The 26,366-nt window shown below is 40.8% G+C and overlaps 1 protein-coding gene across 10 annotated transcripts in view; it reads right to left on the minus strand.

Annotated features, from left to right (window-relative positions):
• The window catches only part of FBXO10 (F-box protein 10), a 72,433-nt gene extending 48,611 nt beyond the window's left edge, over positions 1–23,822 (minus strand). For 6 of the 10 annotated variants that reach the window (XR_005020412.1, XM_036856541.1, XM_036856540.1 and 3 more), the window contains exons 1-2: positions 23,722–23,791; positions 7,731–7,857 (exon numbers count right to left, since the gene is read on the minus strand). The gene's annotated coding sequence lies outside the window, so the exon portion shown is untranslated. Of the gene's footprint in view, positions 1–7,730; positions 7,858–20,572; positions 20,666–23,721 lie in introns of all 10 variants that reach the window. The other 4 variants (XR_005020413.1, XR_005020415.1, XM_036856537.1 and 1 more) reach the window with 4 other exon arrangements.
• Between the last annotated feature and the right edge of the window lie 2,544 nt (positions 23,823–26,366).

The raw sequence follows: 26,366 nt of genomic DNA on the forward strand, positions 1-26,366 counted from the left end.
AAAGACTACATATTGTATGATTCCATTTAGGTGAAGTTCAAAAACAGATAAAATCATCTATGGTGATAAAAATCAGAACAGTGCTTGCCAGTGGGGTAGGGATTGACTTGCGGGGGTCAAGAGGAAACTTTGGGAGTAAAGGAAAAGCTTTATAGCTTCACTGGTATATGAGTTATATAGGTGCATACGTGTGAAAAACCTCACTGGACTGTATGCTTCCGTTCTGTGCATTTTATTGTGTGTAAACTTTGTCTCGAATTTAGGGAAACCTCCTTAATTTCTCTTCTATCTCCTTCCCTCCCTCTCTCTCCCAGATAGCCTCTCAAGCCCTATGTTTCTGCCTCCTTAAGTACTCTCAAATGAGTCTTTGCTCTCTACCCTCTCTGTCACTGTGTTATTTCTGGCTTCACCATCTTTACTCTGGATTACTACAGTAGAGTCTTAACCGGTCTCCCTGGAACCACTCCTGCCTCCATCCAATCCATCTGACATTCAGCTGCCAGAGGAATCTTTCTAAAATATGAATCTGGTCTGGTCACTTAGTGTGAAATTCCTCAGTGGCCCCCCATGGCTTCTAGGATAAAGTCTAGTACAGAAGACAGGTCATGAGCTTGTTTATTTCTCTGGCCTCATCCCTGACATTCTTCCCACCCTACCCTCACTCTCCCAGTAATATCTCTACAGAGGGCCTTTCCTCATCCTCTCTCCTTAGATATGAAGTGCCTCTCTGGCTTCCAATGGCAACCTGAGAACAGCTCTATCACAGCCTATTTAAAATGTAAAACAAGACAGAGGACACAAAGCAAATGTGTAGGTTAGCGAATTGATTTATAAGGCAAACATCCTGTTAACCACCTCCTAGGTCAAAAAAACAATTTTGCCAGCCACTCCAGAAGCCTCTCCATGGGCCCCATCCCAATCCTGCCCCCAGAGTAAACATTTTCCTCCTGACTCTGTAGTAATCCCTTCCTTAGGTTTCTTTGTGGTTTTATCACCTAAGCATGCATCCTTAGACAGTATAGTTTTAGTTTTGTCCTTAGGTTTTTAGCTTGATAAGTGTTTGATTCTCATTCCATCTACAGGTTCCCCTTCCATCCTTTTCTTTACTACCTATCTGTTGAAGAACTTGAACCATTTGACCGAAGTTTCTCAGTCTGGACTTTGCCGACCGCGTATGTTCTCATGGGAGAGTTCACTTTGTTGCCCCGTCAGCTGATTTCCTGTGTATTGGCAGCTGGATCAGGGGCTAGACTAGACTCAGGCTCCATCCCCTTAGCAAGTCTACAAGTGGTGGTGTATCTTTTTATCAGGAGATGTCCACAAGTCTGGCTGTTGCTTTTTTGATGTCAGTGCCCACTGACGCCCAATGCCTAGACCCATTCATTTCCCTGGAGGTAAAAAAATGGTGAAACTCCAACTGGATCATCTGGTTTTGATTTATTTGCTGAAATAACTTTCAGCAAATAGGAGAGTCTTCTCTTCATCCATCATTTGGTTACCCAGAGGTACAGTCCACTTAGGAAAGGCCAGCTTGACTCTTTCATGTCCCAGGTTTCAAGATGATGAATTTGTCCCGTTACACTTTGAAGGTAACCAATTTGGGTTTGTGTGTGCATGTGTTTAAACTATTATTATAAACACATGGATTTAAACATATTTTATGGCTTTCAAGTCTTTGAATTTGCTATTCTTTCTGAAGCTCAAATTGAGCCAGCTTTGGCCTCGATTTAGTTCCTCAGTGCTTCTGGCACAACCTCAGTAATCTTTGATCGTTTCCTTGCTATGTGGTACTTTAAGATGTTCCTGGCTCACTTTTTACATTTCTTGCCTACACATGGTATCAGACAATTCTCTAAGAAAGAATTTGTGTTTATTTTAAATTGAAATTTTTACTGAGATAATTGTAGGTCTGTATGAAATTGTAAGAAATAATAGAGATCTCTTGTATGCTTTGCCCAGTTACCCGCAGTGGTAACATTTTGCAAAACTACAGCATAATAACACAACCAGCATAGTGACATTGATACAATCCACCACCTTATTCAGATTTCCTGTTTTACTTATACTCGTTTTTGTGTGTCTATATTACATTCTGTACAATTTTTATCACCTGTGTAGGTTCATGTATCCACTATCCATAGTCAAGACACTAACAGTTCCAACACCACAAGGACCCCTCATACTACCCTTTTATAATCACACCTACCACCCTTCTGACTCCTCTTCCCATCCCTAATCCCTGACAACCATTAATCTGTCCTCCATTCTAAAATTGTGTCACTTAAAAATGTCATATAAATGGAATCTTACAGTGTGTAAGGATGGGACTGGCTTTTTTCTCTCAGCATTATTCCTTGGAGATGCATTCAAGTCTGTGTATCACTAGTTTGTTCCTTTAGAATGCTTAGTAGCATTCCACAGTGTTGATGCACCAGTGTACATTTGCAGAATTTTGACAAATGCATTCACACATCTAATCCAAACCCCACCAATATAGAATATTACCGTCACCCCAGAAAGTTCACTCATGACTTTTCTTAGTCAATCCCTAACCCCAATCTCAAGAGGCAACCACTGTTGTGATTTTTCTACCACAGATTAGTTTTGTCTGTTCTAGAATTTCATATTAATGGAATCATGCAGTAAGTATTCTTTTGTGTAAGGCTTCTTTCACTCAGAAGAATATTTTGGAGACTCATCCATTTTGCTGCATGTATCAGTAGCTCATCCCTTTTTACTGTTGAGTAGTAGTTCATTATATATTAATATATCACAGTTTTTAAAAAAATCGATCCTCCTATTGGTAGAAAGCAAAACTGTTTCCATTTTGATGCTATTATGAATAATGTTGCTGTGAATATTCTTATACAAGTGCTTTGTGGACATATGTTTTAATTTTTTTTGAGTAAATGCTTAGAAGTGAAATTGCTGGGTTCTTTTTCCAAAGAACATTTTACACTCTCACCATGAATGTATAAGAAACACCATTGCTCCACAACTTCACTAACATTTACTGTTGTCGGTCTTGTATCATTCTGGTGGATATGTAATGGTACCTCATTAAATAAAATTTTTTTATTGAACTATAGTTGATTTACAATATAGTGTTACAGATTCAGATTCTTTTCCATTATAGGTTATTACAAGATACAGTACTGAATATAGTTCCCTGTGCTATACAGTAGATCCTTGTTGTTTATCTATATTATATATAATGGCATGTATCTGTTAATCCCATGCTCCTAAATTTATCCCTCCCCTTCCCCTTTCCCCTTTGGTAAGCATAAGTTTGTTTTCTAGGTCTTTGAGTCTGATTCTGTTTTATAAATAAGTTGATTTGTATTATTTTTAGATTTCACATATAAGTGATATCATGTAATATTTGTCTTTCTCTGACTTATTTCACTCAGTGTGATAATCTCTAGGCCCATCCATGTTGCTGCAAATGGCAATATTTCATTCCCTTTTCTGGCTGAGAAATATTCCATTGTATATACATACCACGTCTTCTTTATCCATTCATCTGTTGATGGACACTTAGGTTGCTTCCATGTCTTGGCTATTGTGAATAATGCTGCTATGAACATAGGGGTGCATGTATCTTTTTTGAAATCGGTATCTCATTTTGGTTTTAATTTGCATTTCCCTCATGACTAATGATGTTGAACACTTTCATGTGCTTATTGGCCTTTCATATATCTCTTTTGAAGTGTTCAAATCTTTTGTCTATTTTTTAAAAAATGGGGTTGTCTTTTTTATTATTCAATTATAGGACTTCTTTATATATCCTTTGCCAGATAAATGTTCTGTGAATATTTTCTTCTACTCTGTAGCTTGTCGTTTCACTTTCTTAATAGTATCTTTTGATGAGAAGTTTTTAATTTTGATGAAGCTGAACATACCTTTTTTTTTTTTTAAATGATTATTGGTTTCTTTTACCTGAGAAGCCTTTGTTAATCCCCACATAATGAAGATATCCTCCTATATTTTCTTCTAAAAGCTTTGTGGTTTTAACTTTTGCATTTTGACCTATGATCCAATCATGAATTAATTTTTGTTATGGTATGAGGTGGAGGTTGAAGTTAATTTTCTTATGTGAATATCCAGTTATTCCAGCACCATTTGTTAAAAAGAATCTCCTTTCTCTATTGGCTTGCTTTGGTGCCTTTGTCAAAAATCAAATGACAGTAGCGTGGATCTATTTCTGGGTGATTTATTCTGTTTCACTGAACTATTTGTCAATCCTTATGCCAGCACCACACTGCAATTTTACACTTTTCCTTTGATAAATTGGGCTTTTAGTGTCAAGTCCAAGAACTCTTTACCTAGCTCTAGATCCTAAATATTTTCTCCTGTTTTTCTTTTTTTTTTCCTAAAAGTTTTATAGTTTTACCCTTCACGTTTAAGTCTATGATCCATTTTGAGTTAATTTTTGATTTAGGTATAAGATTAGTTTGAAGTTCATTTTTTTTGGACCTATGGTCGTCTAACTGTTCCTGCACCATTTGTTGAAAGGGCTATCCTTTCTCCATTGAATTGCTTTTCTACTTTTGTCAAAAATCAGTTGAGCTTATTGTTCTGGTTTCTTTTAGTGGAAGCAATATTTCAAGACCACAATCTGGGTATTAGAGATGCTTATTTCTACTAGGTTTGGTCATGGTTTCTAAGCCTTTTCAGCAGACTTCTGTCTCCTCCACCAGAATGTGGGTTTCTTTGGCAAGGACTGGATACCTTGCTCTCTGAAGACCCAATACCTGGTGTTGACCCCCTTCTCTACTCCAATTATTCAGAGCAACAGAAAAGAAAATCACTCTAAGCAACAGAGTGCCTAGATTACTCCAACACCGGGTCCACATGTCTCAGGTACTATGAGAGTGGGATTCTGCCTTTTCTGAGGCTCTAAGTTCTTTCAGGAAATGCTGCCAATAAGTAAACCAAAGGAGACAAGTACATGATTTATTATTACCTACAGGTGACTTGACTAGAGTCACTGGGAGAAAAAACAGGTCAGCAGTACCTCTGGTAAGATTAAGTTAACCCTTTCATATTCAACTCTCACATAACTCATTCTTTCCCTCACAACTTCTTATCTTTGCACTCCACATTCCTCCCAAACATCTTCCAGACCTTCCGCAGCTCTGCCTCTAATTGCCCCTTTCCTAATCTGACTGCTGCTCTTCTCATTACAGTGTCATTTGCAGGAGGGAGGAGCTCTGATGCCAGGACTCTGAGTGGGTTGAATGCAGTTCAGTTTCAGGTGGGCCTCTCCTCCAACTAGGTTCTTGGCTCACTTATGAGGTAATTTAATTTAAAATGTTATTTTGCCTGTCCATCAGGTCTTGGTGACCTGTACATGATTCTCTGAGTTCAGTGACTTCATACGTCACATTTCTTCTAACCCTGACCCTTCACACAGTCCCTTCCTGAAACCTCAGATTTAGCCTCCTTCTTCCACATAACAGATGCCTCCTGATTACCCTGTGTCCCACACAGTTCACATTTATCTTTGTAAATTTTTTATCTCCCTATTAAGAGGAGTTCATTTACAATATTTTTCTCTGTCCTTGCTTCACTTCTTTTTTCCATATTATATTGCTACTTCAATTCAAAACCACCAGAAGAACACTTTTATCACCATTTTAACAAGTTCCTATATAAAAGAATACAAACTGTCAATCACCCAAATATTTCTTCCCAGAGGGTGATCCCATCCCAGGAAGGACCACTTGCTGCATGTGGAAGGAGTGTCTTTCAGTCATTATTAAGAACTCTGACCTACTTCTTAGACTCCTTGCTCTCCTCATCCCCACCTCTCACTTTCCAATTTATTAGCATCTTTGATTATAACTGTATGCTGTTCTTCCAGGGGCACCATCTAATGTGTACTTTCCAACGTGCCTTATCCACAATGTTCTTTCCTTCTAGAAGGGACAACTCTGACAGGTGTTCAAGAGTGAATCAGAGAATCCTAAAGAAACCCAATCTCGACAGCCTTCCAGGTGACAGGCTTCCCTATGGCGTCATGCAAGTCTGCCCAGGAGGGCCCTCTCTGGGACCCAATGCTAACGGTCACTACTCCAATTCTCAGGAGGATGTAGAGACCCAAATCACAGTTACTCAAACTACGACCACCAAGCCCGATTACTGCATCCAACCCCACTGCTGACTTGAACCTATTTCACTATCTATTAGCGTTCAACCCAGTCAACCCGCTGAATGCTCCATGTGACATCCCACAGTACCCAGCACTGCCAACTCCTGTCCCAGATGAGTTGCCACAGCAGCCCATCAATAAGGAATACACTGGGCCACCAATATTGAGCTATAGAGAATACAGCAAGAACCAAACACACAATCTAATACCTAGCACAAAGCATGACTTTAAGTAAATGAATAAACAGAAGTGAATTGCCATCATGCCTCTACCCCAATTTTTTGGTGAATAATTAGTTCTTGCAAACTTATATAAATTTACTATATAAACACAGCTTCAAGGGCCCTCCCTCCCCCCCACAAAATTCCTGCATCTACACAGAAATTCATACATAGAAATTCTTAAAGTTTCATTGTGAATTAAAAAAAATAGAGAATTAAAAATCCCTTTTATTTCTTGTTCCTTTGTCTTGCAAACATAGCCCTTACAGAGTGTGAGGGATTCTAGGATGAGAAAGAAGCGACAGGAAATGGACACAGCTAATAACAACCCGAGAGAGAAAGTATTAAGCATAATTGCAGCTTACAGAGCTCAAGAGGAAAGAAAATCTTTAAACCAGGCTTGGTGGGACTTCCCAGAGGTTCTTAAAACATGGCTCTTGACCATTCCCCCTCAGAATCACCCAGAGCCTGTTCCTAGCTCCACTTCAGATCTCCAGAATCAGAATCTCTGGGGTGGGAATGTAAATTGGTGCAGCCACTATGGAGAAGAGCATGGGGGTTCCTTCAAAAACTAAAAACAGTACCACCATATGATCCTGCAATCCCATTCCTGGGCATATATCTGGAGAAAACCCTAACGTGAAAAGATACATGCACCCCTATGTTGATAGCAGCACTATTTACAACAGCCAAGACATGGAAGTAACCTAAATGTCCATTGACAGATAAACGGATAAAGAAGATGTGGTATATATATATATACAATGGAATATTACTCAGCCATAAAAAGAATGAAATAATGCCATTTGCAGCATCATGGATGGACCTAGAGATTATCATATTAAGTGAAGTCAGACAGAGAAAGACAAATATCATATGATATCACTTATATGTGGAATCTAAAAAAATGATACAAATGAACTTAGTTACAAAACAGAAACAGACTCAAAGAAAACAAACTTTTGGTTACCAAAGGGGACAGTGGGGGGATGTGGAGATAAATTAGGAGTTTGGGATTAACATATACACATTACTATATATAAAAGAGGTAAACAACAAGGACATACTGTATAGCACTGGGAACTATCCTCAATATCTTGTAATAACCTATAATGGAAAAGAATCTGAAGAAGTACATATATCTGAAGAAGTGTGTAGGTATGTATGTATGTATGTATGTATGTGTATGTATGTATATATATATATATATATATATATATATACCTGAATCACTTTGCTGTACACCCAAAACTAATAATAATAATACAACATTGTAACTTAACTATACTTCAATAAAAAAAAAAATTAAATAAAATATAAGAAAAAAAAAGAATCTCTGGAATGGAACCAATTACCTGCAACTTTTCCAAGATCCCTGGTGACTGTAATGAAAAGGGCCCCCTTTCCACACTTTGATGCAGCACTCCCAATAAAGCGCTCTCCTCAGCTTCAAACCTTTCGGTGAGTGGCTCTCCCAGTATCCTGCGAAGTCAGAAGACCTAGGATTAAGTGGTATGCAAGCCTGAGCAAGTCACTTAACCTCCCTGGGCCTGGTTTCCTCATATGTAAATTGGGGAGCTTGATACCACCCCAAAGGATTGCTGTGTGGATTAAAAGATCTAATGCATACTGTGTTGATAATTAGTTCTCTTTACCAACTATTTCCAGTTTCCCCTCCTTTTGGCACATGACAGGATTGCACTCTCGGTCCCTCCTGTGGTTGGTTGGGTAGGGTCACATGACCAGTACTAATCAATGAGTTTTGAGAAGGGATGTGTGTCACTTCTTAACTGGAGCACTTCACTGCCTGTGCAAGATCATCCAGAGCTCTCTTCTTTCCAGCACAGCAACTGGCAACATTTGAGATGATGGCTACTCTGGTAGCCTGGCTCTTTGAGTGATTAGGAAAAGCAGAGTCTCCCTGCCAACCCAAAATGGATACCATGCATGAAACGTAATCCTGTGTGGTGGGTTAAGGAACTGAGAATTTGGGGACTGTTTATTACTACAGCATAACCTAGCCCTTCCTGACTGATAAGAGCATGTGAAACTCTCAAGAGTGCTATTATGAAGCTCCTGGAGACCACCCATTCCATGGCTTGTCTGCAGTGATTCAATATCATATTTCCCAATACTGAGCTGAAATCTAGATCCTAGTTACTTCCTCAGTTGGTCTCTGTTCTATCCCCCTGGGGTCACTGGAGTTCTGCTCTCTTATATATGCTGCATATTTGGTATAAGCATTAGATGACAAACTCAGAAGCTTGTACTCTACTGCAGGTTCCTCAGGAGGGAGTGGCCTGATTAGAGCTGCATTTTAACGAGATCCATCCAGGAGAGTAATGTTGGGTGGAACACTGAGGGAAGAAACTCACAACTTTGCAAATATTAAATGACAGTTTCTTTCCCTCAGGATGATGTGAGGGTCTCTGGAGGATTTGGGGCAAATGTGCCTGACACAGAAACTACTAGGGCTTCAGTTTTCTTGGGATTCCAAGAAGCTCACCCCACAGTGGGAAGCAAAGGGTGTTGGATCTGGCCTCTTGCGGGAAGGAGGATTTCCCAGCAGGGGATTTTTCCATCCTTCAGCAGTTGTCTTCCTCCAAAATTTCCCATGTCCCCAACACTAGGCAACACCCCAAGGCTAAATCGAGACTGAGGCTGACAGTTCTCCCCTCAAGAGCCCTCTGAACTTAGAGAGGATTTCCCTTCATGAAAACGCCCTGTTCTCTGTTGTTCCATTTGGCATTATTTACTATATCTTTACAACACTAATCCATGGGGATCCACAGAGCAACAGGGATTTCCATAACCAGGTAACACTTTAAAAAAATGTATTCCCACATGATCATCTCAATAGACACAGAAAAAGCATCGGACAAAATTCAACATCCATTCATGATAAAAACTCTCACCAAAGTGAGTATAGAGGGAATATATCTCAACATAATAAAAGCTATTTATGATAAACCCACAGACAACATAATACTCAACAGTGAAAAGCTGAAAGCCTTCCTGCTAAATTCAGGAACAAGACAAGAATACCCACTCTCACCACTTCTATTCAACATAGTACTGGAAGTCCTAGCCACAGAAATCAGACAAGAAAAAGAAATAAAAGGTACCCAAATTAGAAAAGAAGAAGTGAAACTGTCACTATTTGCAGATGACATGATACTCTCTCTACACAAAGTCTCCACACAAAAACTATTAGAATAAATGAATTCAGCAAGGTAGCAGGATATAAGATTAATATACAGAAATCTGCTGTATTTCTTTACACTAACAATGAAATATCAGAACGAGAAAGTAAAAAAGCGACCCCGTCTAAAATCATGTCAAAAAAACAAACAAACAAACAAAATCAAAAAACCAGAAACAAAACTTAGGAATAAATTTAACCAAGGAGGTGAAAGATCTATATGCTGAAACCTATAAAACACTGATAAAGGAAACTGAAGATGATTCAAAGAAATGGAAAGATATCCAATGCTCTTGGATTGAAAGAATGAATATTGTTAAAATGGCCATACTACCCAAAGCAATCTACAGATTTAATGCAATCCCTATCAAAATACCTATGACATTTTTCACAGAACTAGAACAAATAATCCTAAAATTTATATGGAACCACAAAAGACCCAGAATTGTCAAAGCAATCCTGAGAAAAAAGAACAAAGCTGAAAGTATAACCCTTCCAGACTTCAGACTATACTACAAAGCTACAGTAGTCAAAACAGTGTGGTACTGGCACAAAAACAGACATATAGACCAATGGAACAGACTAGAGAGCCCAGAAATTAGAGCACCCAGAAATAAACCCACACACCTATAGTCAATTAATTTACAACAAAGAAGGCAAGAATATACAGTGGAGAAAAGACAGTCTCTTCAACAAGTGGTGTTGGGAAAGCTGGATAGCTATATGTAAACTCAATGAAATTAGAATGCTCTCTCACACCATATACTCAAAAAATAAACTCAAAATGGTTTAAAGGCCTATAGGTAAGACATGACACCACAAAACTCCCAGAAGAGAACATAGGCAAAACATTGTCTGACATAAATCATAGCAATGTTTTCTTAGGTCTCACAAGGCAAAAGAAATAAAAGCAAAATTTAGCTTTTGCACAGCAAAAAAAACCCATCAACTAAATGAAACAACAATCTACAGAATGGGAGAAAATATTTGCAAACAATGCGACCAACAAGGGGTTAATATCCAAAATACATAAACAGCTCATACAACTAAATATCAAAAAAATAACCCAATCAAAAAATGGGCAAAAGACCTAAACAGACATTTCTCCAAAGAAGACATGTGCCAACAGGCACATGAAAAGATGCCACACATCGTTAATTATTAGAGAAATGCAATCAAAACCACAAGGATGTATCACCTCACACAGTCAGAATGGCTATCATCAAAAAGTCTACAAATAAAAAATGCTGGAGAGGGTGTGGAGAAAAGGGAACCCTCCTACACTGTTGGTGGGAATATAAATTGGTACAATCACTATGGAGAACAGTATGGAGGTTCCTTAAAAAACTAAAAATAGAGCTACCATATGATCCAGCAATCCCACTCCTTGGTATATATCCAGAGAAAACTCTAATTCGAAAAGATACATGCACCCCAATGTTCACAGCAGCACTATTTACAATTGCCAAGATAAGGAAGCTACCCAAGTGCCCGTCAACAGACGAATGGTTTAAGAAGATGTGGTATATATACACAATGGAATATTACTCAGCCATTTGCAGCAACACGGATGGACCTAGAGAATATTATACAATACTTAGTGAAGTAAGTCAGACAAAGACAAATATATGATACCACTTATATGTGGAATCTAAAAAAATAATACAAATGAATCTATACACAAAATAGAAATAGACTCACACAGAAAACAAATTCATGGTCAACAAAGGGCAGGGGGGAGTAAATTAGGCGTATGGGGTTAACAGACAAAAACTATTATACTATACATAAAGTAGATAAGCAACAGGAATTTACTGTATAACACAGAGAACTATATTCAGTATCTTGCAATAACATAATGGAAAATCTAAAAAATAAATATATATAACTAAATCACTCTGTATACCTGAAACTAACACAATATTGTAAATCAACTATACTTCAATTTAAAAAAATGTATTCAAGTTTTGCCCTTCTTTTTGCCACTGGGGCCTCTGAGCTATGGAATTAGAAGTAACAAATATCCCCCAAGGCCTGTGCCTGTAAAGAAACAACAGTGGGAACTTGTTTGGATGGGAGGGAGCAGGTCCTGAGGTAGACCTCAAGCTGCTCCTTTTTTAATGTGTTCCCAAGAGTATGAGAACTCAGGGTTTCTGTGTGGCCTCTACCTAACCGCACAGTGGAGGGATCCACATGCCTCTGGGCCACCTGGTGTCCCCAGCCTCAGTGGGGAGGGCAGAGGCCACCCTCTTGGGAGGTGAGTCCCATGAAACTTGGCTCTCGACAAGCAGACTCTACTGCTTCCCAGCCCCGTGACTTGAGGCAAATCCTTTAACCTTAAGTGAGGTTAAAGTGAGCCTATTTCCTCATCTGTAAAGAGGCTAATGATGGCTATCTCACTACCCCTCATGAGAATTTTGAGAATTTCCAAAGGAAAAAAATCATTTATTCAACAAATATTCGTCAATTGTTTACTACTATGCTAGGCACTGTTCCAAGTACTGACAAGCAGTAAATAAGACAAGACCCTCAGGGACAGGCAATACATTTAAAAAATAACAACATAAATGCTAAGAAGAGAAATAAAGCAGGCTAAGGCGTGTATGTGTCCATGCACACATGTGCTATTTTATTTTTTTAATATTTATTTTATTTATTTATTTTGGCTGCACTGGGTCTTAGTTGCAGCACATAGGATCTTCCTTGTGGCATCTGGACTCTTAGTTGCAGCATGCAGACTTCTTAGTTGCGGCATGCATGTGGGATCTAGCAACCCAACCAGGGATGGAACCCAGGCCCCCTGCATTGGGAGCACGGAGTCTTAGCCACTGGACCACCAAGGAAGCCCCCCACATGTGCTATTTTAGATAGGGTTGTCAAGGAAGGTCTTTGAGGAAGTGACATTTGAACAGAGACCTGAATGACATTTAAAGCCATGGGGTAAGATCACTAGAGAGAGTGAAGATGACCAAGGTCTTGCAGGCCTAACATCTAAAGGGCATGAAATAGAAAAGGACTTGATAAAGGAGAGATTGGGATTGAACACCCTGAGAAAACTGTACAGAACTCTGGTCAACATGAGGCACCGGAACCAAAGCATTGCTGTGCTTTGTTCTGCTGTCTAGGCTGCCACTGCTTCTGAGAGCGTGGCTGCTGTGCCCATTTAGGTCACTGAGCATTATGATGGGTCGGTAAGTTAGGGTCAGGAATAAAACCTCTAGTGACATCTCTGCAGCTCACTAACGCTTTTGTGTGAGTGGACGTGTGGGGTGGGTGAAGGGGACGTGAGGAAGTACCGAGTTACAGCACAGGGACTACCCCTGTGAGAAGTGAGACAGCACATGCAGACGTAGGGCGGCCAGGTGACACATGGCCTGAACACCTGCTGTGAAGAAATTCACTGTGACAAACTAGACATTCTCTGCCCTCAAGGAGCTTACATGTTATATAATACTTTTATTTACTGTCTGTCTCCCCTGAGTAAAATGTAAGCTCCTTGAGGGCAGAAACTCTGTATCACTGCTTTGTATTATGCCTAGAACTATGCCTGACCCACAGTAGGTGCTCAAATAAACACTTAATGAATGAATGATCACCATCATCATTATCTGGTATATTAGAACAGCTGAGACTACTGAATAGTCTCAGCTATAGAATCCATACTGCGAGATAGATCCTTGTGGAATAAAAAAAAAAAAGTAAATAAAACCCAAGTATGTAGTCAACACTTGCTATGTATAGGACTGCGTGGTAGGCACTGCGAGGAGTCAGGAATCAGATAAAGACCCCACCCTCAAGTCTGGTAGGAGACAAAGATATCACTCCCAATGCACCACCCCCACCCCCGCAGAAAACCCCCCAATACAGGGAAAAAGTGCTCAATGCCATAAAAGAGGGAAAGCCCGTGTGTACATAAAAATGTGTGTGAATAAAAATGTGACCCTTAGCTAGTGGAATCAGCCAGTTATAACAGAAGGCAACAAAAACATCAGGAGCTACTGTTTACTTAGCACGACTGTCTGAAGGGAACAGCATTAAGCACTTTTCATGCGTTATTTCCTTTTATTCTCTCAACATCTCTTCAAAGCCTTACAACTCAGAATGTTGTTTCCAGGACCTAAGAACTGGTTAGAAACGCCAACTCCTGGGCATCATTCCATACCTACTGGATCAGAATTGGCACTTTAACAATTTCACCAGAGAATCCATATGTATCGTATGTTTAAGAAGCACTGATTTAAAGTATGTGTTTTCATTTTACAGATAAAAAAACTAAGTGAGAGAACTTAGGTGACAAACGGCTTACCCCAAATCACTCTGCTAGACTGCAGCAGAGCCCCCTTTTGAAGCCAGACCTGACCCCAAAGTCTGGGTTTTTAACCATTAAGCCAAGCTTCACGGAAGAGCTGGCATCTGAGCTGGACTCTGAGATATGGGTAAAATTGGGGCATCCAGAGAATGCATGAAGGGGGACTGTGGGCAGAGGAAACAGTGTCAGCCAAGCCTCCAGGCAGGAAACTTCCAGCTGGGCTGAGGACACAGTAAGAAGCTCCGTCTGGCCGAAGCTCTGAGAGCCTGAAGGGGTCAGGGAGAAAGATCAGCTGGATCAGTTCACGCAGTTTTTGTTAACTTGGGGGGCAGTGAGAAGCTGCCTTGAGACCCAGCACAGATGGGCCTACCCCATACTGACATGAGTCAGACAAAAGGGACACAAACTGCTTCTAGTTGGGGCTCTGCCTCTCTCACTGGGTAATCTTGAAGGCAGGGACTTAACAACTCTGCGTTCATATCCCACCTTTGTATAATAAAAAAGAATGCACTTACTTCCTACCTAGGGGAGGCCACATCAGTATCAAAGTGGTGGGAACTTTGCTTTTAATAAAAAAGGGGCGGGGGGAAAAGCCAGGACAGTTCAGAACTCTATTTAATATTTTCAAGGGAAAAAAAAGATATTTTCCTCCCACATTATGAGACATACTAAACATCAGTGCAAATAACTATTATACAAACTGCATTCGTGGAGGAACTGTAATGGGTTAATGATTTTAGATTTTTCTTCAAATCAAAGTACATTTCCTAACGTTTTGTGGATTTTAGTTGGAAAGTACACAGAGATTAAAAATACGGTGAACCATGAAAAAGCCCCATACACATACCTACACCTACACACACTATTGGAAAATGAAACAAAACTTAAAGCTTTGAAGACGACAAAAATCTCATCTGCGCTTTTTATCATTTCTTCAAATCTCAGTTCTCTTCAGCCTGAGAAATAAACACTGTTTCTTATTTTCAGCTCTGAAATTTGATGACACAGACCAGAATGCTGTGTTCTGATGCACGTATAGTGCTTTCTGATTGTGGCTGGGAGCTGTAAGGACCCTTTCTCCCTCCTTCAATGCACTGACCATTCATTCTCACCTAGGAGAGTGCCCTGGGTCAGGAAACCCAAAACCTGGGTTTTAGTCCTGATTCTAATTCACTTCGTGACCTTGAGGGGGCAAGGAAAGGTGTGTTGAGGGCTTATTAAATACCAGGTGTTTTTTGTATGTCATCTCAATAAGCACTTCTAACAACCAGAGAGGTGGTAGTCTTCTTATGCCCAATTCCAGGAATACATGGTTAACCCGTTTTTTATTTAGTTAGTAAGCAGCACAGTTGCTGTTCCTAGCCTGGACTGAGTCCAAAGCCCCTGCTCTTTCCACTACAACAGCCTGCCTCCTAGTTTCCTGCTTCCTAGTTTCCTTTCTGAGGTTCTGGGGTTCCTAACTTGTGACATGATAGTCAAGGACCTTCTATCCTCACCATTACACATAAACTCACGGATCATTAAATAAGAATGAATTTACTCCTGCAATTGTTACGCAGTAGAGTATCACACAGTGTCTGAGTTGGATGTGACACAGCAGTACTCTGTTAGGAAGCCTGGCCCAAAGATTTAGGACCTCAAGCCAGATTTTGGGAAAATCAAGGCACCTGTGCCCAGCAGCAGACCTGTGGCCAGCAGCGAGCTGTGCAGCAGCAATGAGGAATGAATACAGACCTTAAGCCGGCCCCAACCAACCCGAATCAACTACCCCAGATAGTCCTACCAGGCCAAGCGCTCGCTGGGTGTACAGGATTCTTTATTGTAACTGAGCTAACAACGTTTGTAGCTGCCGACCACCTGATGGCAAAGAGCGTGAGTTTTCTTTTCAGAACTGTAGCACTGGAAGGGCACTGGCAGCAACAGAAATCCACCCATGTGGGCACTGCCCCCAAGTTCTGAATGTCTGCTCTAGTGAGTCTTCTGACTGCAAGTGCAAATAAGGGAGAGCTTATCATAAGAGTATATGTGGTATTAAGGGTATAGGATTTTATGGAAATACAATAATAGAACCATAGTAGGTCTGGGCTTCCCAGAGTCTAGAAAGGTCTGGATCAATGGCAGCCCCAAGGCCCTCAGCAGCCGGAGTCTGGGTCTTCACTCATCGCATGATTCTGTCACTCTCCAAGGGTCTGCCCCATTCTCTTTTTGCCTGGAGGCTACACAAAATTTTCTCTACCTCACTGCTTCTGCTTCCTCCTAAGATCAGCTAGCCAGGACTCCTCAAAGGCTTGACTCTACCTCATGGTTTCTTTCTAAATACCATTTCAGCTTCGATTTCTATAGCTAAGTGTCCAACTGTAGTCCCCAGTTCAAATTTCTAAGAGAACATGCATCTTTCTTTCCACTAGGTCACATCAGACGTCCCTGGTGAGACTATGAATTGGCTGTTCTTGGGTCTGATGTCCATCTCTGGTTCAGTAAGTTCTGACCAGGGGGCAGGGATAGAGCAAGATTTTATGGTAGAAACATGGATGTCTGGGGCTGCCCCTGCATGAACAGGAGTTGTGGATGTAGAAATTTCTCTTAGAAAAGGCTGGGGGAATAGCAAGCACCACGGCTGACATGTTGAAAACATCTCCACATACTAGAAAGCCCCACACCTCTGCTGCTGTGGACCACCAAGATGTCCTCAGCCAACAATGCTGAAGTGCCAAGTGGTTGGTGGGTGAAGGAGGTGGTTGTTTGACCGGCTTCCTCCTTCCCTGTCAGTGGGCTCATGAACAGGTAATGTCCTCCCCTTTTTTTTCTTGTACAGATTAACTGAGTTAATTCCAACTGCAACCTCTCTAACCCTCTTCTTTCTTTGTATCTCTCCTTCAGCCATTACTCAGTGTAGGGATGGTTGGTAGCTGTAACTTTTGTCTGCCTGGCACACCTTCCCTCTTTTGGTTTCTTAGAAGAACCCCACTCCCACTTCATTTAGTCCTGGTGGGGCTGTCATTCAGAGTGCCTCAGTCCTCCATCCACCAAGGATGGATACTTGACCCAAAGTAGGTGATCAGAATATCCCCTCCCCCTTGCCAGAGATGGGGACAACTCAGAAGAGTCTATCTGAGGAATGAAGCCAAATTAAGACAAGCAAGGTTGAGTGATTGAGAGAGACAGAGAGAGAACCTTAAAAATATTTTTTGAGCCCCTGGATCCAGCTATGCAGTTTTATAAGCCAATAGATTTTCTTTTTAAAGTTAAGAGTGCCTAAGCTGGTCACTTGCAACCAAGAGTCCTGACAAATATACACAAAGTTTTCTCAAGGAAATTCTTTGCTCTCTCACTTTTTTCCTCCCTCATCTCATTTGTTCCATTTGTGGGTGCTTAAATGACTCTAATCAAAGCTGACACATTGTATTACAAGTCTACCACTAAGCATCAAGGGGAAAATACAGTTCAGGTGGTCTAACGTCCCGGAACTATCCAAAAGAAGAGTAGGGCTATTTATGACTTCCATAATTTATCAACTTTCGTTAAGTTAAAATTTCAATGGTAACCATTAAAGAAGAGCTAGTGCATAATGTCCAAACTAGAAGGAAAAAAAGCAAATGATTAAAAATAGTGCCCCCCCCACCGCAAAAAAAAGGGAAAAAAGAGCTAAAATGAAATGGAGTTCTAGCAAAACACACTGAAAGCATAAAATATGAACACAAACTTAAACCTAAATACATCTGTGGTTATATTAAATGAATATGAGCTAAATATTCCAGTTAAGAGACAAAGGCTATAAAAAACCAAAACCCAATTATATGTTATTTATAAGAGACATATCCAAAACACATATATAAAGGATGAAACTAAAAGGATGGAAAAAGATATACCCTGCATAGATTAACCAAAAAAGATGGTGTAGCTATACCAATATCAGATAAAATAGAGTTTAAGGCTAAAAAAATTCTTTTACTAGAAATAAAAAGGGCAACTTCATAATGATAAAAGGTTAGCACACTAGGAAGTATAACAACTTTGTATTTGTATGCACTTGATAATTGGGCTCAAAGATATAAAGCAAAAAATTAAAAAGGGGAAATAGACAAATTCATAATCACAGTTGTGTATTTTAACACATTTCTCTCTATAATAGCTAGAATAGGCAAAAAATCAGTAAGGATGAAGATTTGAATATAATTAATAAACCTGATCTACTGGCATTACATAGAACCATTACATAAAATCCAATAATTTTAGAATTCATATTATTTTCAAGCACACATGTAACACTTACAAAAACTCACCATAAACAGAACCCTAACAGAAATATCAACAAATTTAAAAGATTAAGATTATACAGAACAAGCTCACTGACTACAATCAATTAATAAAAGATAACTAGAAAATACTCATATGTTTGGAAATTAAGAAACACATTTCTAAGATACCTATGAGTCAAAGGGGAAATCACAATGGGAACTAGAAAATATTTAGAAATAAATGCTTAAAACACTACATATCAAAACTCGTGAGCTCTTGCTAAACGGTATTTGGAGAAAAATGTTTAACCTTAAATGGAAAGGATAAAAATAAAAAGTATAAAAATTAATGAACTAAGCATCCATTTCAAAAGTTAGAAGAAAAACCAAAATATATACAAGGAAAGTAAATTTTTTTTTTTTAAAGAGCAGAACTTAAAGAAATAGAAAACAAACTTACTACGGAAAAAAACCTATGAAGACAAAAGTTGGTTCTTTGAAAGGAACCTCTACTGAAGCTCAAGAAGAAAAAAAAGAAAGAAAGCATAAAAATGAAGTCAGAATGAAAAGGGGATATTGCTACAGATGTTGCAGACATTAAAAGAATAATAAGGAAATATTATAAACAACTTTATATAAATTTTAAACCTTAAAAGAGACAAATTCCTAGAAAAATATTACTTACTAAACTAACTTAAGAAGAAATTGAAAAAATTGTCCTAGAACCATTAAAAAGGTTGAGTCTATGGTTAAAAATAACATAAGAAAATAAACTTCCAGACCCAGGTGGCTTCATCACTGAGTTCTCTCCAACATTCAAGGGACAAAGGAGGGGAAACTAATATGGATGGCGGAGGTGGAAGAAGATGGGCATTAGTTTGATCTCTGGACTAACCGCAGCAGCAGGGATTGTAGTTTGTCCCACTAACCTTCCTCTTGTAAGTTTCCCCAGAAATTGTGACCAACCAGAATCCTGGAGAAGTTGTATCTGGATGGAGTGAATTTAACATAGAAGGGAATGTATCAGATGGATTATAGAGAAAACCATTGGTGTCCCACCCAGATCCTCTTTACTGGCTAGCACATCCATTCCCCAGATAGAAGTGTCAGCTGATAACAACACACAGAGGTCCCTTCTCCAGAAAACTGCCACCTCACCTAGTTCTCTTCCTCTCCTCTTCCCATCCTGCTTCCCTCATTCTCTTCCTGAGCACTTCTCTCAGTATACCATTTGAGCATGAGTCCCCACTTCAGGTCCTGCTTCCACAGAATAGGGTCTAAGATAACAACATTTAAGAGGATGAAAAGAGAGTCACGGAGTAACAGGTACTTTTAAAACATATAACTGATAAGGAACCACTAACCAAAATTTATAAAGAACTCCGATAAATCAATAAGAAAACTGAAAAACAGGGAAAAGACTTAATAGGCAGTTTACAAAACAGGCCATCTGATTAACCAACAAAAAAGTGCTCATCAGTAGTAACCAAGGAAAGAAAATTAAAACCACAGAGATATCATTATACACCCATGAGAATGGTTTAAAAAATTTAAACCAACAATACTGAGTCATTTGCAAGGATAAGAAACAACTAGAACTCTCATATATTGCTGGTAGGAAAGTAAATTGGTAAAATCACTTAGAAAACTGTCTGGCATTATCTAGCAAAGCAATTCCACTTCAACATATATAAACTTGTTCACGTACACAACAGAAAATGTCTAAGGATGTTCTTGGCTGCACTGTTCTTGTGTTGCTTATAGTTTCGTAATACCAAGTATCTGTCACCTATAGGATGAATAACTACATTGTGACATTCATAACATAAAACACTGTTAGCGATAAAAATAAGTGCGGTCAACACATGGATTCAGCTCACAAACAAGTTGAGCAAAAGAAGCAAACACAAAACGCACACAATATGATTCTACACGTATAAAGTTAAAAAACTAGTAAAAATGAACTGTATTGTTTGGGAATGCAAACATAGGTGACAAAACTACAAAGAAAAGCAAAGAAATGACTATCACAAAAGTCAAAATAGTGGTTTCTTCTGGGGAGGCGCTTATGATTTGGAAAGGGTACTGAGTACCGGCAATGTTCTATTTCTTGACATAGGCGGTAGTTACATATGTATTTTCCTTAGAATTGTTAAACTATACATTTATGGGCTTTACTCACTTGCATTCTTGTTGTATCTCATATTTTTAAAAGTTTAAAACAAAGACAACGAAATAAACATACTGATTATTTTTTGGTTCTTAGGCAAGTTGAGGGAACTGAAAATCCTTCATTTTTAAATTAAAAACTTGCACCCCCAAATCCCTAACAGGATATATGTCAAGTAAATTTTCAATAATGCCTACTTCTCTTAGGACTATAGGTGGACAGAGTCTCTCGGGAACAGATATATGCTTTCCCAAGAGTCACCAGAGGATTCCTCTTACCTACGAAAAGTGAGGTGAGTAGGCACCCAAAGTCCTGGAGTAGATATCTTGGTTAAAGGTTAGCATTCCTGAGTATCCTCAGTAGGCAGAATCCTGGAGAGAAGTAGAAGCAATGTGCCAAAAAGCCTTGGGTTAGGGTTAGGCAGAGAAGGGATTCAGCCTCCAAACCCTGATAAAAGGTTTGAATATAGGGAAATCTATTGGGTGATCTGGGGTGACCCTGACCAAGGCTGCTAGTAAGAAAGGGCCCTATGTGCTGCCCAGACAGGGGAGACTGGAGGAACTCAGCCTGGTGACAAGCTCCACACGTGGCCCAGAGTGCGGTGCTTTGGGAGAATGGCTAATCACATCAGCATAACCTGAAAAAGCTCTAAACTTGGAAGCCAAGCATGGGATCAAGCTGGCAGGAACGTGGTCCAATAAAGGCACTGAGCAGCAGTGACCACACATCCTTAGACCGTGCAGGGCAGCTCTTCAACTGTGATATGATACAGCTATGTCAGAAATAACAATGTGGGTGGACGGCTCAGACTCTGCATTTCTCTCCCCTCTGGAGAGTGGAAGTAAGACTGACTTCTTTGGAGTGTTTGAGCCCCCGTGGGGCTTGGAAGTGGGAGACATCGGAATTCTCACTAAAAAGAGCATTAAGGGACTTGGGAGGTTATTTGGAAAAATAAAGAAATATGTGACTGCTTAGATCCCAACTGGCGAAATGAGACACACAGGTTAAACATCCAAAATGAAACAGACAAAATCTTAACCAAATGTCTCTGCTTATCTACCTTCATGTACACAATATCATGTGTATGAGTAGGAAACTAATACATCACTAAGCTAACAGAAAGAGTAAAGAGAGAAATAAGGAAACATCTCAGACAAAGCCCATGATAGGTGACTTAAGAGAGGGTTCATTCATTAAGGCAAACTGAAAGAACAAAATGCTTCTTGTACTGTCTATTATCACTATGTGACTGACACACGTAAAAGGAATTTGTTTCTTTTACATCTTCCCTGAAAAGCTTCTCAGTATGTGATGTCTTCTCGGTTGCCCAGGACAGGATCCTTCCCACCTCTGAAAGCTCTTGCTGGCTTGCAATCTACATCTTTATCAGAGCCCCACTGATTTGCCCCTTGCATGTGGTAATGCCTTTGGATTATCCCTCCAAAGGTTCTGAGATACCTAAACCAGGGTCTATACGTGTTTTTATCTCTGTTTCTACTTATTCCCACTCCTCTTGGCCCTGCCACTGATGCACGATTGTTAAAGGAAACAGGCAGGGAGGGAGGAAAGAATAGTATGACTGCACTGTAACTGAAAAAAAAAACAAGAGACCCACCACCAGAAAACAAACCCATAGGGAACTGCGGACTTCTTGACCATGTATTACTTAACAGCTACTTGTGCTATCATAAAAATACAATTCATCTGATAACCATGGAAACCAAAATGAAGGCACTGTGGTGAGGGTGGATCTTTTCAGAAATCTAAAAACAGTAAGAGGCCTGAAATCAGAAAAAGAAATCCAAGCGCTGCAGGCCAGAGGAAATCCTTTACTAAAAGCCCTGACAAAGCAGCATTTTCTCCAGTCTCTAAAATCTCACCAGGCTTCAACAAGGGCTCTGGGACTGCTGTGACTGATCATGAAACAATTCAGGCCTCTCTGTGTGCTTCTCTGTCCCTTGGGGCCAGCTGCTATGAAGAAGGCTCACTGGGAGCTGGAACTTATTATTTTAAATTGTACCAAAAACCAGCAGAGGAATGTGTGTGTGTGTATTTCCTCTCCAGCTCCTAGCAGGTATACAAGCACAAAGTGCTCCATAAATACCTGTTGAATAAATGAAGAATCAGGCTAGAACTCACGGAAAGCACAGCGTCTGGTAAACAGCGTGTGTTCTTTCCACCACCCAGTGCCAACATTCTGTTGGGTCCTGAGAAAATCAAAGTCCTATCCTCAATTCTGGGTCCAGTTTCTCCATTTGCCTAAGGAGACAGCTGGATTAGATGGTTTCTCAGGCATCTTCCAGCTCTGACAGTCAATCACTGTATTGTGCTTTTTTTGGTGGCAGCACATGCCTGGCACTTTTCTTTCCCCTCAGAGGGAATCTGATACCCGTCTGCTCCAGTAATGTTCCCATCCTGCCTGACTCATTTGGTAGAAACAACGGGTTCACAGGCCAGTTGTAAATGAGAAGGCAAAGGAGGCCCAGACAGAAAAAAGGGGAAAGGGTTCCACTTGGCCCCTTTCTTAGGAAATCAAAACAGCACTCTTTTTAGGACTAAATATACAGAAACGGATGTGTGATTATTCTAAACATCCCTCACGTGAATGTCTCTCTAGCTTATTAATTTAATACTTGTACTAATAGCACTAATTACTGAGCATTTCTCTGCCGGACACTGTGCTAAGTCCTATTACACTCAATTCTCACAACAATCTCATGAGCTGTTAAGGTTATTATCTTCTTTTAACAGATGAGGGTTCTATCTGGCTCGAGAACTCACAGTAAGTGGCAAAACTAGGATCTGAACCCAGGTGTAACTGACTCCTGAGTTCTGGCTCTTCAAATGGCTTTTCCATCTGTTCTTCACTGTAGTCCTGTGAGCAAGGGAGGTCAGGGGTTATCACCTTTACTTTAAAAATGGAGAAACCGAGTCTCGGGAGAGGATTGCGATTTGCACAAAATACAGAAGACACTTAAAAGGTGCCCGGCCTCAGACACTCGCTCCTGCGTTCCTAGGTGAGGGTTCTTCCCATCTCGAGTCTGCTTCTTCCTCTTCCACTTCGCTAACACACTCGCGAAACCTCAAGGCTGAAGGCAACCGCAGAATCCACCTTCCCGGCCCGATCGTTTCACAGGAGGGGAAACCAAGGCACAGCTGTTCTCCGGCGCAGCTGAGCCTCCAGGTGCCAGCAGAGTGCGGGAGCGCGGGGCCCAGGGCGGCCTGAGGGCACCCTTCCCGGTCCCGCCGGGGCCAGGTGCTCAGCCTCCGGCAGGACCAAGCCGGGCCTCCTCGGCCGCGCGCCTCGCAAAGCGCCCCAGGTCCCCGGGAGGCAGCCCCGGGCCGCTCCCCGCTCCGGGGCCTGGGCATCCCGGGAACGCGGGCAGAGCCACTTTGCCCGCTGCCTCCGCGGGCTGTCCCCCCTTACCTCGCCGGGAGCTGTCCGGGACACTCGCCCACAGAAGTGCCGACCGCGGGCGTCGGGGCCGCAGCAAAGACGGCGGCGCGCGGCCACGGGCTGCCGGTCACGCCTTGAGCCCCGCCTGGGGGCGGTATTTGCTGGGCCGTTGCGGGGCGGCGCTGTCATGTGACGCGCAGGGCGGGGGATGCCGGGAGCGGCGGTCGCGCGGCAGGGCTGGGCTTCCGGACCACCGCCGCGGAAAGGATCCCTGCGGAGTCTGCGCCGGGAGGGTCGGGAAGGGAGACGCTAGGAGGGGCGGATGCGGATGAGTCTTCAGATGCTGCGAAGTCGAGTTTGCGGAAGGACAATTAAGGCTTGTACTGCGTGGCCCCACAGGGGGAATCACTGGGTGGAAATTGCAGGGAGGCAGCTGGGGTCGATATAAAGATTCTTCCAATCACCGGTTATCTATCAGTGTAATGGGATGTTCCAGGAGGTAGTGAGCAGCTTTGTAGGTGTGCAGATGGGGACTGGGTTCATGCATTCAACAAACTGACCGCTGGCTATGGTCCAAACAATATGCTGGGAGTATATATGAAATAATTTTATGTATAGCACAATACCTGCCACATAGTAAATGTTATCTAAGTGTTGTTGTTGCTGCTGTTATTATTATGGGCACAGAGGTGAACGAAGCTGATATGGTTTCTGTCCTCAATTTTTGATTGAAGGTAGACATTAATCAGATAGCACTTAAATAAATATGTATTTTAATTTGTGGTAAGTGCATTGAAGGAACCCAGATTTAAAACTAGGGGGCAAGGGAGGGTGGTCAGGGAAGACCTTTCAGAGAAAGGAGTTAGCCAGCTGGAAGAGAGGCAGGGAAAGCCTGTGTGAAAGCTCTTGGGTGGGGTGGGGCAGAGGAGAGTAGATTGCTCTTTGGGTAAATGGAAGATGTCCAGTTTGTCTGAAGCGTATTGTGTTGACAGAAAACAGTGTAAGTGAAATTAAAGGCAGGTAGGGACCAGATCATGCAACATTTAGGTCACAATAAGGATTTTTAAATTTTATATAAAAGGAAGCCATTGAAAGGGTGGAGGGTGTAAGTGATTTGACACCTTTTTTTTTCTTTTTAAAGTATGATATTTCGAAAAAAAAATTGGAAAAAAAAGTATGCCAGCTACTATGTGGAGAATAGACAGAAGAAAGAGTGGAAGCAAGTAGATTGGTTAAGACTTGGACTGGAGTAATGGTAGTGATGGTAGTGAAGATAGAGAGAAATAGATTTGAGATTTTTTTTTTGAGGTAGTCAACCTGGCTTGATGTGGGAAATTAGGGGGATTCCCCAGTGTTCTAGCTTAACCTGACTGGGCCCATGAAAGTGCTATTTAGTGAACTTTTGTAAGGGGAACATATTGGGGAGGAGGGTGGAAGATCAAGAACTCAATGTTTGACTTGTTAAATTTTAAATGCCTGTGTGCCATCCAAATGAAGAGATCAAAATGCATTTGGATACAGACCTCTGGATTTTAGAAGAGAATGTAAGCCTCAGAAATCTAACTTAAGACTGCTGTGAAAAAGAAATCATTGCACCAGATTGAGGTTTGTAATAGCTGATCTCTGTGATCCCATTGACCGATCTCAGTCCTTAGTTCTGCAGAATGTATTCTATAAAAATATATTACATCTATTATTACCATATGATGAATTTAGTATTAGTACTAAACTCAGGTGAGGCCCAAGTTACTATGCAGCTTCTCTTTTATAAATGGAAAAAAACACAAAGAAACACACACCCTAAGGCCAACAGTTTATTTTAAGCAAAGACAAAGCTGTACACACAGTAGCTAGATACAAATAGTAGACCACTCTGACTTAGGTCAGATCAGATCAGAACAGGGCAGGTTCACGCTACAATGAGCATGATGATTTATCTCATTTTGTATGACTGGCAAAGCTATAACATGTTTAATCCTTTGAAGAGTGTCCCATTGTATGAAACTGGTAGTCCAGATGTCTCAAAAAGCAATCAAAAGCCCGAGTTTCCGGATTTGTGTCAGCCAACATTATTGTTTTGGCATTTCTATAAAACAGCTAAGCCTTTCAAGGGAGTACAACAGCCGCTTTCTATAAGAGCATGCTGTCTGTCTTTCTCATTAGTGGTGCAAACATCACTTGTCACATAGAAAATTTGTTTTTAAATGTAAGTACTTAACTATAAGAACGTCATTTGTAAACCACAGTTGAGTCCCCTCTTCTTTCTGCCCTCATCTCACCTGGAGAGGACCTGTTCATCTTTGCATTCTGATACATAGTTGGTATTTATTATAAAATGAGTAAGTACACATACAGCATCTCCTCAGCTATGTGAACTTTACTTACCTTGTTTTATGGAAAAGGGAGGCTCAGAGTGATTTGCCCAGGGTCAACATAATAGACATGTGTCATTCCTTTTTGGCTGCCCAGTACCTGAACTCCCTTCCCACATTTGAGAATTCCCCATCTTATGAGAGTTTGTTGGGAATCAGAGCATGCCTTTCACTACAGAAGCTGAAATTCAGATTTTTTTTTCTCTACTTCTCCACATGACCCTGACACTACAAATTAAATATTCCTCGGACTTTGAATTGGGAGCCAGAGATACAGCAAAGTTGTATCTTGGAGTAATTCTC

Source organism: Balaenoptera musculus, chromosome 6, assembly GCF_009873245.2.
Source record: "Balaenoptera musculus isolate JJ_BM4_2016_0621 chromosome 6, mBalMus1.pri.v3, whole genome shotgun sequence".
NCBI classification, from domain to species: Eukaryota; Metazoa; Chordata; class Mammalia; order Artiodactyla; family Balaenopteridae; genus Balaenoptera; species Balaenoptera musculus.